Here is a 16,232-nt window from a genome sequence, read left to right as displayed (position 1 = left end):
AGGACAGCATTATTAGGATTGCGCAGTGGAAAAGTTGCTCTGCAGAAACTTGCATGCATTTTGAGAAAGTGAAAACTTCCGAAATTTTGTGGTTTATTCTATGTTTATCTGAAATCATTTTCTTAAAAACATTAAACTTTAATATACCGATGGAGGTGAAACGAAATTTGTCATGAAAAGTTTTAATCATGGTAAAGCGTCCTCTTAAAATGAACTCGTAGTAACAACGATCAAGATGGATGGACAGGTATCGCCTGGTTGGTAGGGTGTTGCGCTTGTGTTCGTGAGAACGGGAGTGACTGGTGCAAGGTAAATCTGTCGAGATCACAAACTCCAACAAGTTCCCATAACAAATTAGTACCACTGGCGGTACTGAACTGAAGACTGATCGTTCTCTGGTGCAGGTCAAAATTACTATCAGTGGATGAAAGAATGGTGCATGATTGGCCCTGTAAAACGGGCTGTGACGTGTGTGGATGATCGTACTTTTGGCCATAATCGTACTTTTGGCCATAGATGGTGCCACTGGAAAAAAAAAACCTCACCCTTGCAAAAAAAAAGTCCCTTGATTTTGAGCAGTCTTGCAAATAGCATAAGTAACAACAGAAACGAATAAGTTTCAGCGCTGACTGTGGGGCTTAGTAACCTGCAGCCACTGAACCTTAGCCCCTCGAGTGTAATCAGTACCAAAAACCAAAGAGAGTTAATCATTTATATTGATTTGATCATTAGACATAAAATCTTTAAAGAAAAAGTATTATTTTCTTGAAATAATTCAGGACACAACTTTTAATTATCATATATTTTTAAGGTTCTTGGTTACTGTAAAGCAAATTGCATTTAATAATGAGGATTATACCCGATGAATTGAATTAATAAAGAAATATGTAACTTTAAAGTTTGAAGCAACTTATTACCTGTTACATAAATTAAAAATGACTCGTAATTCATGATCTTTATTTTATTATTACTATACTTTTAGAGTTTTTTTTATATTGTTCAACGAAATTCTTTGAATGGTTTAATTTCAGAATACTGCCATTAAACTATAAAGAGCATTTACTAGTTGTCTGTAGGTGGGAAAAGAACTTTTAAAAATTGTGCCATATCATCACTATCATTTAGAATCTTCAGGAGCTTGAAATTTGCAATAAACGACTTAATTTTCTTCTAGTTCTATATTTTACATTGTGTCAGACGACTTCTACTACAAATAGTTTTATTTCTTTAATGAGATTATTAACTTTACATTTTATTTTCATATGTTTTGTTAATTATATACAATAAACGTTCATTTCTTTATAGATTTGTTAAAAAATATATTTTTACTTGAAGAAATCTCTTTCGTTCCATGATAGTTATTTTCCTGAATATGCAGTATAATAAAGTAACTTCTAAAATTTATTAAACTTTCGCTTTAAGGATTAAAAAAAATTTACCCCTGGGCACGGCCGGGAATTGAACCCGGGACCTCTCGCACCCTAAGCGAGAATCATACCCCTAGACCACCGTGCCACGAAAGCATGACCACAGTTAAAAAGATTCTCGAAGATAAGATAGATTTATTGATTGAAAACAGTTATTTACTTAAAAACCAGATGTTCGAAGAAAAAGATTTCAATTTCATATTCATTTCTGTATACAATTCTCTTACGACATAGTGAAGGATTTAATTATCAATGATGTACAGTTTATCAACGAAAACAGTGCTCGGCTGGTGTTAAAATTAAATTTCAACTAATTAAATATATTTAATACCGTAATTAAAGTGCCTCACAAAAATATCATAAGTTTGAACACAATACACTACTGTCTAAAAAGTTTTCATCCAGTACTTTAAACTTCACGGTTCACCCTGAGTTTACCTGATCTTTCTTTTCTCTAAACTTTAAATTTTAATTTGCTTATACTGATATAAGAGAATTCGGCATGAAGGTCATCTCTTGCTGTATAGCTTTCTCTCTAGGCTCAAACTTCCTTTGTTTGTTCCCCAAAAATGAAAATTCTTTTAAGATCTTTAGCATTAGCTTCTTTAAGTTGATTACATTCTTCTTCAAAGACAAAAAAATAAGATTTCTACCATCACTATCTTATTTGTGAATAATACTAATATATTACAAAGAATTCAGCACCAAGTAGCACAATTCACAAAAACGATATCGTGAAAACTTAGCTTTGAACATTGTACAATATCGTAGCGAAACATTGTACCATATAAAAATGGACCCCTCTTATAACGTATATTCAATATCGCGAAACAATATTGTTCGATATTGTAAAAACGTTGGGGAACGTCGATCGATATCTCTCAGCAGTTCGGATATCTCTAAATTTATATTTTATATTTATTTTTTGGAATTATAACAATTTGACGTCATTTTTTGTCTTTTAAATGATTAATTTCGATTTAAGAAAACAATAAAGTGTAAAATGAAAAGTTTTACAAAGGGACTTTTAATGTGAAATCGACGGGAATCGTACAATATCGTACACACAATGTCGATTTTCGCCAATATTGACGATGTCGGTCAATGCAGACTAAAGCAGTTACAATATCACTGTGCTACTTGGGCGCATGATGAATCGAATTGGAGAGGATATATGTTTAATTTAACTAATTATCTGCGGCATAGACTAAAAATCACTTGCCTTTGTAACTTTGAAACTCGAAGCAACTAATTATCTGTGGCATAGTCTGAACATAGCCTGTAATGCTTCTTCTTTATTTCATAATCACTATTTTTTTAGAATCGATACATTATTTATATTAATTCATTGCATGTTTTAATTTCTGAATGCTGAAACGCGCATTAACTAGTACAGAAAGGTACGTGGTGGACTTATTTGGATGTTTTTAAAAATTATCGGCTATTAATAGTCTTAACCGATTAATTAGATTGAACGTAACATCTAAATATAATTTCGTCTTTTAACTAAAACAGTTAAGGGATTTGATTATATCACCTAAGGTTGTTTTTTGAAGCCTCCATCGCAATATGAAATGATGCGTTTTTGCGAATAATATGCTATTTTTATAATATGCGGCGTGAGCAACTTTTTTTCATGACTTTAAGTTTAGCTTATCTAAAGCCAGCGCTGTCTACGCTTATTTAGAAAAAGGGCGCAAAACCTCAATATACAGAAAAGCGTCGGTGGTCTAATTTTTTTAATATTTAACAACTTATTCCAATGCTGCATTACCTGGGCTTATAACAATTTCCAAAATCTGAGAATATGATAGTGATTTTGATAATTTTCATCAAGGTGAAAAAATATCAACAAATAGGTGATTTTTTGAAAAGTTTAATTACTTTAAAATATTTAAGTTATCTGACTGTTGTAAGGCCCAGCTAATTCTTCACGGCAATACTATTTATATAGTTTTAAAATATAGTTTTAAATCATCGCTTTGCTTCAAATAAAAAACACTTAAAGTATGTTTTTTTCATTTTCCTTGGCGACAGAACTTCGAAAAACAGCTTAAATATCTTTAGGGAATTCACACCCACAGATTTTATATTTTAACGTCTTCCTTGTACTAATCATCTACAATACAAATTTGATCAAATCGCTGTGTTTATATTATCCCTGCAGCATGCACTACACCTTGTAAAAGTATAAAGTAATTCTCGTAATTATCGTAAAAAATTTGCAATAATTATAACCTCATTTGCAATCTACAAAACAAATATAAAAGAACTGCATTAATTATCTCAATTTTGAATCATATTATTATGCAATTGTTATATGTAATGCTAAAAAGAAAATACGAAAAATCTATTTTTTGCATTTCTCTTTTTGTTTAAGTACCTGTTTAAAATAAGCGTGGAAAACGAAATCATCAACTAAAAATCCATTTCATTTCATGAAAGTTATTTTCATAAATAATTTAGTCTGGTAAAGAAACTTTCAAAATTTACCGAACTTCCGTTTCAAAGATAATGAAAAAAGTAACCGGGCACGGCCGGGAATTGAACCCGGGACCTCTCGCACCCTAAGCGAGAATCATACCCCTAGACCACCGTGCCACGAAAACATAAACACAGTTAAAAAGATTGTCAAACATAAGATAGATTTATTGATTGAAAACAGTTATTTACTTAAAAACCAGATGTTCGAAGAAAAAGATTTCAATTTCATATTCATTTCTGTATACAATTCTCTTACGACATAGCGACTGTGCCGCGAAAGCAGGAGCACAGTTAAAATAATGCCCAAGTATAAAATAAATTTATTCAACATTTATTTATTTAAAAACCAGGTGTTCAAGGAAAAAGAAGGTGTCTTTTTCATTTCATAAATCATTTCTATATACAATCGTGTTACAGAACTTTGATGTTGTATTTTGAGAATGATAAAGATTTTAAGGCAAACGAAGGTTGAATGAAGTTAAAATTAATTTCCATCTTTTTACATATGTCTCACAAGAAGGACTTAAGTGTAAACACAATGTAGTATATGTCAAAAAGTATTTTATCAAAATCGTATGACAAACTTTTAAAATATAATAAAAGAAATGTAATTTTAAATATTTAATTTATTTTAACGAAAATATCCATAATTAAAAATCCCTAAATTGATATAAATTATTAATTCTACTCATTCATAAAATTAGAAAAAAATGTATTATAACTAAAATAACAAACTTATATAAAGTTCCGATCAAAAGTATTTTTCCGATTAATATCTGTTGCATGAATCATACCAACCTAAAGTTAGGTTGCGAGTGGAACAAAATCATGCCAAATTTAATCCGGGTAACAAATGTGAATGGGAGATATCCTACAAGACGAATTCTTTTCATCAACAGAAGTAATTTAAGTTTTAGAGAAAAGTGAGTTCAAGTACACCTAGTGCAAACCATGAAGTTTAAAATACTGGACGAATTTTTTCAAGACTTTAAAATACACATAAATCACGGCAGTATTACTCAGAATTAAGCAGTAAAAATGTCGCCCTGCAATAATTTGTGAGCATTTGATTAATTTAAACTTTTTAAACTTCATGGTTATACTCTAGGTTTGTCTGAATTTACTAAATATACAAATGGATGTGAAACGGAATTCGTCGTGTAAGATTTTTCCCCCGGTATACCGTCTTTTAAAGCGATCTCGGACTAACAACTGATGATTCGTAAAGCTACTTTGTGTGACGATGAGCAGCAACCACTGAAGTTATAGCCCTCTAGTATTATCAATACCTAAATTAACCTTAAAGAGTTGAAAATTGTTATTGATTCGATGATTCGACTGAAAATCTTTAACACAAATTAAAATTTTGTTTATAATAATTCAGGACTACTATTGTTAATTATCATACCTCTAAAATTTTTTATTTGATGTAACGTATTATACGATACTACCCCATTTACTAATAAAGATTATTCATGAATAGTGAGAAAAAAATTTGCAACTTTGAAGCATGAAGCACCTATTTACTTGTGGCATAGATTAAGAATTGCTTTCAATGTATTTAATTTTATCACTATTTACTAGAAGTCTAGTTTGATGAAATTCATAGTACGTTGTAATTTCACAATACTGTAACTAAACTATAAAGCGTAGTTACTAATATGTACCGTGACTGGTTAAAGAACTTTTGAAATCCATACAATCAGTATCATTCCAAATCCTGCGCCTGAAACAAACATTTTGACTAGGTCGAGATAGCCTGGTTGGCAGGGCACCGCACCCATGTCCAAGAGTTCGTGGGTTCTGTCCCCACCGGTTGAAGTCTCCACGTGTCGTTATAATGCACGTTAAATCCGTCGAATCGCAAAGTCCTCCATGTTACCATAACAAATCAGTACCTCTGGGGGTACTGATCCAAGAGTTTCCTTGTCTTCTGCGTTAGTTCAAAATTTCAAGGCTATGGAGTTGAATATTAGAAGTCGTAAACCGAAAAATTAGGTCAGCTGTTCAACGACAAATATAAAAAGTAAATAAATAAATAAATACTTTGACTGTCTAAACATCGTTTTGATTGTTTTGTACAAATATATTTGTTTCTTTAAGGGGAACATTAATTTCTTTAAATTTTTTTAAACATCCTGTTTTGTTAATTGTTTTCAATGAACTCACATTTCTTTACAATTTTCTTGAAAGTAACAGTTTTTTTTTCAAAAGCTAAGCATGATTTTCCGTTTCTAACAGACATTTTCATAAATAATACTGTCTGGTATAGAATTTTAAATAGTTGCTGTGTTTCCTTTTAAAATATGTTTAAAAAACTATCAGGCCACGTCTGGGAACTGAACCAGGAACCTCTTGTACTGTAATCGAGAACCATACCGAGATACCTCTCAGTTAAAAAGATTTCCAAATATTAAGTAAATGTTTTATTTCCTATTAATTACTTATTGAGTATGTGTTTAAGAATCAATACATAAAGAGAGGAGAAACATCATTTCCCACTTCTTAGAATAATGTAAAGATAATGTTATGGATCATGTCCTTAGTGATATATTGATAAAAAACTTATTAATGTATTTATTAAAGCTTAAATAAAGTTAAAGTTTTAAAAGAATAAATTGCAGACAATATTGGAACTTTTGATATAGGTTAACACAATATTGTCTTACTTATAAATACAGAGTAGTATACTACTTAATAGGTTTTCATCAAAAGTGTGCAATTAGTTTTTATAAACTACATTTAGAATAATAAAAGTTTTTTCTTCCAATTAATTTAGCGCTTTCAATTAACAACTCCGTACTTGCCGATCCACTTACTGATATAAATGTGATAAATGATAACTTATATTATTATGTCATGTTGGAAAAAAACTATTTTGAAGATAAACTTAGAAATAACATGAAATATCTGGTCAAAAGTATTCTATTCAAAATAGAATGAAAGATAATTATCCAAAATTAGATTACAAAGAAATAACAATCATGTAAATTTTATGTGGTTAACTAGGAAACAATGTAACTTTATAGTGCAAAAAGTTTAAAAAGCCAATAATCCAATTATTGTATTGTCTAACCATCATGAGAAAAACTCTTACCGAGCCTCACCTATAAACGTGGGAAAAAAAATCTTAAAGTAATAATATGTCATTTCTAGCATGTTTGCGAGAGGAGTGATTAATCAGTGATTGCAACGAATTAGAATGAATTACTAATTATTTTTGTAATAATTACAATAAATTATAACAAAAAATAATTAATAATAATTATATTAATTACATTAATAATATAAAAATATTACTAACACTATAACAGGTTTATGTTACTTTAATAATAATGTAAACTTAGTAGTCGCGAATGGTATCTCTTATTAAAAACTTGCTGGAAGTGAAGTGATTTTAACGCGAATTTATGATGCCTTAATATCAATATAAAGCCCTATAAATAAAAAGCAATTTTCGTAAAGTATAGTATTCAAAGGATATGATTCTCTCTTCGGATACGAAAAGTACAGAATCTGAAACATTCTGTGCATGAAATATTGAAACATAATAAAAATTTTACTATTTAATGCTATTATAAAAATTAAGATGTAAACTCTACACTCACTATTTTGAATTCTCTTGATTCTGCGCAATTTTTTTTGTTATAATTTAAATTATTCAGGTAATTATAGACTCTACATTCTCAAAATCTTTCTCTCCAGCTCGCATATACTCAGACTTAGTCCATAACATGTTTGATTTTAGTTTCCTTTGCATGTTAACGTTATAGTTTAAATTTTCAACTGAAGATAAACTTCGATTTATCAATTACGAACTACAATTTCTGAACTGACATTAAATATAGTTTTAATGCATCGTCCAAAAAAGATTTAATTGCATTTTATTTCTAATACCTTAAGCATTAAGCAGCTAGTAATATATTACAAAGCATAAAAAATTTGAAGCAATTTTTTTTAATCAAAAATATTTAAATCTAAAGGAAAATTACATTTGTGAATATTTATAATGCGTACGAAAATAAAAAATTTAATGATAATATCTTATTATCCTATTGCTATTAATATAAAAGACTTTAACCTTTCTTTGATGCACTCCTAGATTTTATGGGTTTTTTAACCCTTTAACCAAAAGTAGCGTTAATAATTACAAACGTGTTCGGAATAGTTACATTGAAGATAGCCCTCTTCTAGCAAAACTATAGTTACTTAAAAATCTAAAAACTTGACTATTATTGCTGTATTACTTGACAGAAAACCTCAGGTTTTTTTTAATATAAAATAGTTTTATAATATTTTATTAACAAAAGGCATTGAAAAAAATTAATTACAAGTTCTACTATATTTTTTTGTTTGCTTTCTCCAATGTATGCAGCTTTTCTGAAAAAAAGATGGAAAAACCCTACTGTATCTATTTTTCAAAACTTGTTTTTGTAGTTCCTTTTGTTATGTTGTACATTTTAACATGCTTATTTTTTCCACGCTTCTTCCATTTCGTTTTTTTTTCTTTCCTTTTAAATTTCTAGTCATTCATTTTTTTTTTACTTACGTTTAAGTCATTTTTTGCGCTACACTTTAATGTAGTTTTTATGTGAAACTATTAAACCTAATTTCAAAAAACGTCTTAATCTTACTCCTGTTGTTGGAGTCATTTTAAAGTATCCCTTTTTTTCTTTTCCATACTTGGTTTTCTTTTAGTTTTTAAGTTGAAATTCACTGGAATTAAGAAGAAAAAAATCTTATTACATTATACAAAAGTGTTTTTTTATTGCCATCTCTTAAAAACATTACAACAAAATTGGGTAAATGAAAACTTGCTGATAAAGAATACTCGTCTCATCTTTATTAATTTCGAGTTATATTGCATGAACTCTTAAATTACATAAGACATACTAATGCATTTCTTAATACATTTATTTGTGCATAATATTAAACCACGGAGAATTTTCTAAAATATTTTAAATTACAGAGTTTTTTTTCGTATATTAAGAAATACATGCATTTCTACTTTTTATGAAAATATTTTATGATGTTTTTTAAATTATTTTAAAACAGATAAAGAAAAAAAAATCTTATTTGGTGAATGTGACTTTTAAATGCATGGAGATTCTTTTCGAAACTGATTGTGTGTTACTAATTTTCATGCGTGTTATTCATTTGTTAATTGCATCATTTTCAATTCTGCGATGTTTAATAGAAAATTCTAAGTAGTTTTTTAAATAAAATATTAGTTTTCCTTTTAAAAATTTAAATTACATAGCTGATTCGTATATAACAAAACCCAATTTTTCCTCTTCTTTCATTAAAATAAGCAAACGCGTAATTTAAATTTATTAAGCTAAAAATTGCTGATTCTTCTGAAAGAAATGGGACTCGATACATAAACTTTTGTTAGTATTTGTTCCAAAACTAAGGGGATAGTAATTTAGTTAAAGAGTTTTTAGGATACTTTGATACAAAAATATATTAATGGTAAGATAATAAAGTGCAATTTAGCAAACCTTTTATTTTTGTATTAATTAATTAGATTAAATAATTTTATTTTTTGTTTATCATTTCTATATTTTATGCAGAAAATAATTGGGAAGACTTAATATAGAAAATATTAATGAAGACTTAAAATTGGCGGAATCTAGATTCGACCGGAAATTAAACCTGAGAATTGCACCCTCAGTGAGAATCATATCCCTAGGGTGATATGATTCTCCCTCAGGGAGAATCTATCCATATCCGGGTCAAATTGTTGCGCGCTTCATTATATATTCAGAATATTTATTTACTTTTTGACCAGCTGATGAAGGGGAAACAAATGGAGAAAAAGGAAATATTTTCTACAGTTTAGAATACTTGTAGAATACTCCAGAGTAACTATGATTACTTAAAAAATAGAATTATGACTAATATTTACTGTGTTGTCAAAGAATATAAAATCATTGATATTTTTAATTCTTTTTCATTATAGCTACTAAAAAAATTGGAAGCAATGCACAAGTTTTGCCTTTTTTGACTTATCCTTGTTATTCATGCAGGGACGCAACTTTTTTTTAAAAAAAAATAATGCTCTAAATATTAATAAATTTTCTGAAAGTTGTATCTTGTTTCGTCACGCATATCATCGCGCCTATTTTTTTCTTGTATTTCTTTTTATCATTTTTTTAAAAATTCCCAATCGTTCATTTATTTCGTATTTATGGTCAAGTTAGTTTTTTTACCAACCTATAATCCAGTTTTTGTGAAAAACCAAGGTTTTGATCACCTTTGCATAAAGTCACTATCCATAAATAAAAAAAATTATTTTGTTTCACCTGTTATGATTCCTATTTTAAAGTACGTGTTTTTTAAATTTCAGTCGTTTGTTTATTTTTTTTCTTAACTTCTTCATTCAGTTTCACTAAATTAAATATAATGTAATTGAAGAGTTATTATTATAGCATATTCCCTAGCAACAATTTTACGTTGGCCTCAGTTGGGCTCAAAATTGTCACATAACCGGTTATGAACATAAACCGAGGGATCAATATTAGAAAGTCTAGATATTTTAATATTCGTTCTGTATAGGCCAATATCAATTCGTTTTATATAGGCCAATATTTGACCAATATCGGCCTATATACGGCCGATATTGCTTGAATTATAACTATTAAATATCGAGTGAATATGATAATTCCATATAGGGCCTATATTGGTTGTAAAGTCGATGTAAAATATCGAGTAAATCGGACAATTCTATATATGGCCAGTATTCGAAAATAACGGCCTTTTAAAACGCTATTGGGCAAAGATTCATGAATATTGGTCGAATGAGGGCCCAAGTCAATTTGCTGCTGGGGTTAGAACATTCAAGAAAAAAACTTATATTTTCAAAATCAAACAAAAAAAACTTGTTTTTAAATTGATTCAATAGTTTCTTCTAAAAATTGCTGAAAGTTTGGATGTTGGAAAAGAACACTTGGACTCATATTTACTGATTTCTTGTCGCATTGCATGAACTCTTAATATCGTAGTATTAAATAATGGCACATTTTTGGAAATCTTTTAAATAGCAGAATCTTTGCTTTATTTTTGGACATTGCATAAGTTGCATAAATTCATAAATATTATTTAAGCTCAAATGAGAAAATGAAAGATAAACGTGATTTCTAACGAAGCAAAATACTTTTTTTAAACTATTAAAGTTCTTCAGATTTTTATTGATATGCTCTTTCCTAATTGCTCAGTTTCAAACTTTGGTGTGAGGAGTAAAAAAATAAAATTTAAATACTTTATAAAGTTTTCATATTTTTAATAAAGCGTCAATTTTTCATTGCAAAGCTTAATTGAGAAGGCATTTTTATCATAATCTTTACTTACCTTACTAGTCATTGAAGTAAGTAAACTAAAAATTCGTACTTATTTATTCCTTAAAATGTAAGTTAGAATTGTTTATGGACATTTGTTACAAAATAAGTAGACTGAAAATGTAGTGTAACTTTTCTCAATTTCGTTGGTCTTAGTAAAAAACAATAGTATAGTAAACGAAATCCGATGTTTAATTTGTGGACTTCAGATGTGTGTTATTTAATTTCTTGTGTTTTTCCCATTTTAACAGTTTAAGGGGAAAATATGGTTCTCATGCTGAAATAGAATCTTAGTGATGAAGTCCAAAAGTTTAACTTGAAAGAAATAAAACTAAATAATCCGTTTTTTTTTTATTTAATTGATTCTCTTTAACTTTGAAAATTTAGAACGAAAGAATTAAAATTAACAAATTTGTTTTTCTAACCTTTCCTGTCTTAGTTTGTAGTAAAATAGTTTTTTTTGCTGAATATTTAAAGCTCTTATATACATATTTAAATGTATAAATATACCTCTGAGAAATTAAAACTGTTCAAAAGTAAAGGTGAACAATAGAGGTATCTATTGTTCACGATTTCTTATCCGGGACCACCTGTGCCTTCAATAAAAATACTTTTTTGTTTCTTTGTATTATGATTTTAATACAAAAGAGCATGAGAGAGAAGTTGTGTATAGAGGCACAGTTGTGTAAGCATTGATGCAATTATTTCGTTTTATGACATTCTTTTTCCTGTTATGACTTTTATATTTAATTGAAATCAAACTTAGAGGTACTTTTCATGTGGCACAGTGGTCTAGGGGTATGATTCTCGCTTCGGGTGCGAGAGGTCCCGGGTTCAATTCCCGGCTGTGCCCGGGTCTTTATTTTCTGGTAATTTTTTGTTAATAATTGAGCTTTATTATTCAGCTTTTTTATATTTTTTAAAGTTTATCTTGATCAATTATAATATCGGACATTGATAGTTAAAGGCACTTATTCTTAATACGTAATTTGTTTGTAAATCAAACATGCGTAGCACGGGAAGAATGTTAAGACGAATTCGAAATGGGCTTAACGGAACGGAAGCTGAGAGAAATTCTACATGATAAAATCACTCATTAGAGTTCACAGTGATTTAAACATTAAAATATAATTATCCATATTCCGCAATTACAATCATATTTACATATTTTTGCGGTGACTCTTTGTTTTGGTTGATTGTAGCAGCATCGAAGACTCGCGCCAATCTGCATTCATATGTACAGCCAATGCTCAAAGCTCGCCAATATCAGTGTTTTCGTGAGTGAAAATAATTCTCACTTGGTGTGAATGAGTGAGTGTTACTGTAAGCTTGTCTCATTTTAATGTTTAGATTGTATTCTTTACATTGTATATGAAGGCTCACTTTGGTGTTCATGTGAAATAAAGTGTTTCTTGACATTATTTTTAGGGTTTTTCACCATAATATTCTGAGAGAATCAATCACCGGATTTGATTTCAATTAAACATCTTTAGAATACAATCGGCAGACATTTAGTAAATGGAATTTCCTAGAATTATTTGTAATTAAACTATATTCTTTCGGGAAATTCTGAAACTTTCATCAGAAGTATCATTATAAACTAGCTAAGCTAAACAATCTGATATAATGCCTGAAAATCGTCTAGCAATACTGGTATTCAAAGGATATGTAGCAAAAAAAAAAAAAAAAAANAAAAAAAAAAAAAAAAAAAAACAGTAGCATTTTCCATATTTAGCTCTAATTCCATTTTATATTAAAAAATATATTTCCCTACCTGAAATGGTGAATGTTGAAGAATAAGCAAAGTTTCATAAAATTACAACAAAATTTTTCGAGATTTGTAAGAAACTGAAGAAATAAATTGGCATTATAGGACAAAAATAAACATTTATTTGATAAACGATAAATCAAATCATGCTATTTAACTTTTCTCCCCAATTTGAAAAGGAATTTAAAGAAGAAAATTTCTCTATTATCTCAATTAACCGAGTCGAAAAATTTAGTTTATATTGAGATAATGAATATTTAATGAATAGTTTTAAAAAAATTAAAACAGTTATCAAGTCCCATAGCGGTATTTTTGAAATATCTTGTTATGAAAGAGAGGAAATCAAAATTTCCCCTTTAGATATTTTTTATTGATGGATTTTCATATTTGTTTTAAAAATAAATAAGATTTAAAAAATACTTATGGTATATCTTTATTCGTTATCTTTCTCAAAACAACAAAGACGAGTCATTGAGATTAAAAACACAGTTGCGTAAGCAATGATGCAATTATTAATCACAATCTCTCTTTCTCGCATTGTTTTTAAACTCAATTGAATTTAAACGTAAATTAGACAACCTGTGGCACAGTGGTCTAGGGGTATGATTCTCGCTTCGGGTGCGAGAGGTCCCGGGTTCAATTCCCGGCTGTGCCCGACTTTCATTGTTATGAAAATTTTTGATTATGGCACATTATGGAGTAGGAAAATTTCTCTACATGGTTTTCCGTTTTGTTGTTTCGGAATATTCGCTTCTCCAGCTCGAGTCTCAATGGTTACTTATATCTTTTATTTTAATACTTGTTTTTTTTTCAATTATAAAAAATAAAATCGTAAAAAAGTAAATGTGATGAAATTTTCACATTTTTAGATTTGACAATTTTTAGATTAGACAATTTTTAGATTTGATTAAAATTAAACATCTTTTGGGTGAAGTAGACTGGCAGTTAAAATAAGGAAGTCCTAACTGTTTATGATTTTGCCTAACTAAAACATCGATTATATTTTATTTTATGGCCAATTCTAACTTGGCTTACCTTATTGGGAGGAGAGTGCTTTATCCCCTGAGCCACAACTGCTCCATCAAGGTAGATATTTAATTTTATAACTGTCATTGAGCAGCTGATCCAATTTTGAGTTCCGAATTTTGAGTTGTTCAACTCCGAAGTCTTGTAATTTCGAACCCAATCCAGAAGACAAGGGAACTCCTGGATCACGTATTGTTAGAAATTTGCCTTCGTGGAGGACCTTTATGATGGAACTAACAGGCATTTGCGTTACGTGGAATGGATTACCACGAAAACCTCCCACGGTTAGCCTGGGGGCTAGGGGTCTCTAACCTATGACACGTCTACCATTGACGACATTTTACGTCAGCACTGTGGCCGGTTCGAGCCGGGTGCGGAATTCCTATTGAAAAGCTATTGCTGGGTTTCTAACACGATTCACCCCATTGGAAGGCGTAACTTCGAGTATAACTAAAAACATACATACAAGTTTTGCAGTAGCCTTTGGTTCTGGTTGGTTCATAGTAGCATCAAAGATTTCCAATAATTCGCAACAACTTGTAATCAAATGTAAACAGACTGCAGATGATATTCAAAGCTCGACAACATCGGTGTTTTCGGAAGTGAAAATAAATCTCATTTGGTGTGAATTCATGAGTGTTAAGTGTATCCTTATTCTATTTTAAAAGCTTAGAATTAAATAACACCCTTTAAATTGCATATGAAAAGATTTGGTGTTAGCGTAGAAAAAACTGTTTATTCCCACAAATTCTTGGATACTTTAATATCATATTTATACGTATAATAAGATAATGCTTAAGATCGTGATCTTAAGTATTTTTTAGTTAAATATGGTTCATTATTTTAAACATCACATGTGCATCAGTTTGAATGATATCTAACCATACGTGCATGGTGATTTTAGAAAGAGAAAGATGATGGATTCTCGTCCCTCTATTATGGGTGTATCTTTGAGCAAAATGAAATTATTATCTTTTTTATGCATGATTTTTTATTAACTTTCATATTCGCTTTAAAAATAAGTACTCTTTAAATACAGATTTAAAGAATACGTTCCGTATAAATCCGTTCTCAATAAAGTATATGAGAGAGTTGAGAATAAAAGAACAGTTGAGTAAATATTTGAGCAATTACTTCATTTTATTCATTTTATGACTTTTTTCCATTTAATTAAAGTTGAAATTAAATTGTCTATCATGTGGCACAGTGGTCTAGGAGTATGATTATCGCTTCGGGTGCGAGAGGTCCCGGGTTCAATTCCCGGCTGTGCCCATGTTTTAAATGTTTTAACTAACACTTAATTGCAGTTATTTGGATCTAAAAGAAACTGCTATTCATCGCTTAAATGTTTTTAATTTACATAATCAATTATTGATAAATTTGTAAAAAAAATCTATATGCTTTCTTTGGATATCATATTTTATTGCAAATATAATTCCAATTAATTAACAGATTTTTTAGCAGCTGCAAACTGTTTTTTATCATAAAAAATACCAAAATATATTTTTGTCTTGTAATTGGAGCGTCAGAAAAAATATGTATAAAAAGGACGTTGGTGTCTCATAAGAGAAAAAGAGTTAAAAGTGGTTTAAATATGTATAAAAATGTTCAAAGTCTGTTTAATGTTAATCCACAATACCACAATATAGACTTTGAACCATAATGTAGACAATATACAGGGTGTCTATAAAAGAACTCCGGGGTTTTAAAAATTCATATCTCACTAACTATAAAAGATAGCAAAATTTAGTCGATTTCTCTGAAAAGAGTAGCTCAAAAAGTTTTACTCATACCAATTGGGAATGTTTGTATCAACTGTTGGCGGCGCTGCAGGGCGTTGACCTTGAAATGACGTCGCGAAATTTGAAATGATGGCGACTCCGCAACAAAAGGCTCAATGTGTTATTTGGCTCATAGAAACGAAGTCTTTAGTTACCGTACAAAGAAACTTTCGACGTAACTATGGTGTTAACCCGCCTTCTGACAAAACCATTCGTCAATGGTTCAGTGCATTTAAGGAAACAGGAAGTGTTTTGAAGCAAAAGTCGCCGGGTAGGCCGAGTGTGTCTCAAGAGAAAGTGGACAGAATCCGAGCTTCATGCCTTCGAAGCCCTAAGAAATCGTTGACAAGATGCAGCCTGGAGTTGGGGTTACCAAGATCTCAGGGAACGAATAGTCAATTGTGTGGCA

The 16,232-nt window shown here is 29.8% G+C and overlaps 1 protein-coding gene and 5 non-coding genes across 6 annotated transcripts in view; 3 read left to right on the top strand and 3 right to left on the bottom strand.

The window, feature by feature from the left end:
* Positions 1-16,232, bottom strand: part of LOC107442117 (alpha-catulin) — a 262,498-nt gene that overhangs the window by 90,514 nt on the left and 155,752 nt on the right. The gene's annotated exons all lie outside the window — the stretch shown is intronic.
* TRNAP-AGG (transfer RNA proline (anticodon AGG)) lies at positions 1,444-1,515 on the bottom strand. Its single transcript has one exon. It is a non-coding gene; the product is annotated as a tRNA-Pro (tRNA).
* Positions 3,957-4,028, bottom strand: TRNAP-AGG (transfer RNA proline (anticodon AGG)). The gene has a single exon. It is a non-coding gene; the product is annotated as a tRNA-Pro (tRNA).
* Positions 12,030-12,101, top strand: TRNAP-CGG (transfer RNA proline (anticodon CGG)). The gene has a single exon. It is a non-coding gene; the product is annotated as a tRNA-Pro (tRNA).
* TRNAP-CGG (transfer RNA proline (anticodon CGG)) lies at positions 13,600-13,671 on the top strand. The gene has a single exon. It is a non-coding gene; the product is annotated as a tRNA-Pro (tRNA).
* On the top strand, positions 15,243-15,314 carry TRNAP-CGG (transfer RNA proline (anticodon CGG)). Its single transcript has one exon. It is a non-coding gene; the product is annotated as a tRNA-Pro (tRNA).

This window comes from Parasteatoda tepidariorum, chromosome 5 (assembly GCF_043381705.1).
Source record: "Parasteatoda tepidariorum isolate YZ-2023 chromosome 5, CAS_Ptep_4.0, whole genome shotgun sequence".
Classification (NCBI taxonomy): Eukaryota; Metazoa; Arthropoda; class Arachnida; order Araneae; family Theridiidae; genus Parasteatoda; species Parasteatoda tepidariorum.
The sequence above is the reverse complement of the archived record's forward strand: the minus strand, read 5'-3'. Positions and strand labels throughout refer to the sequence as shown.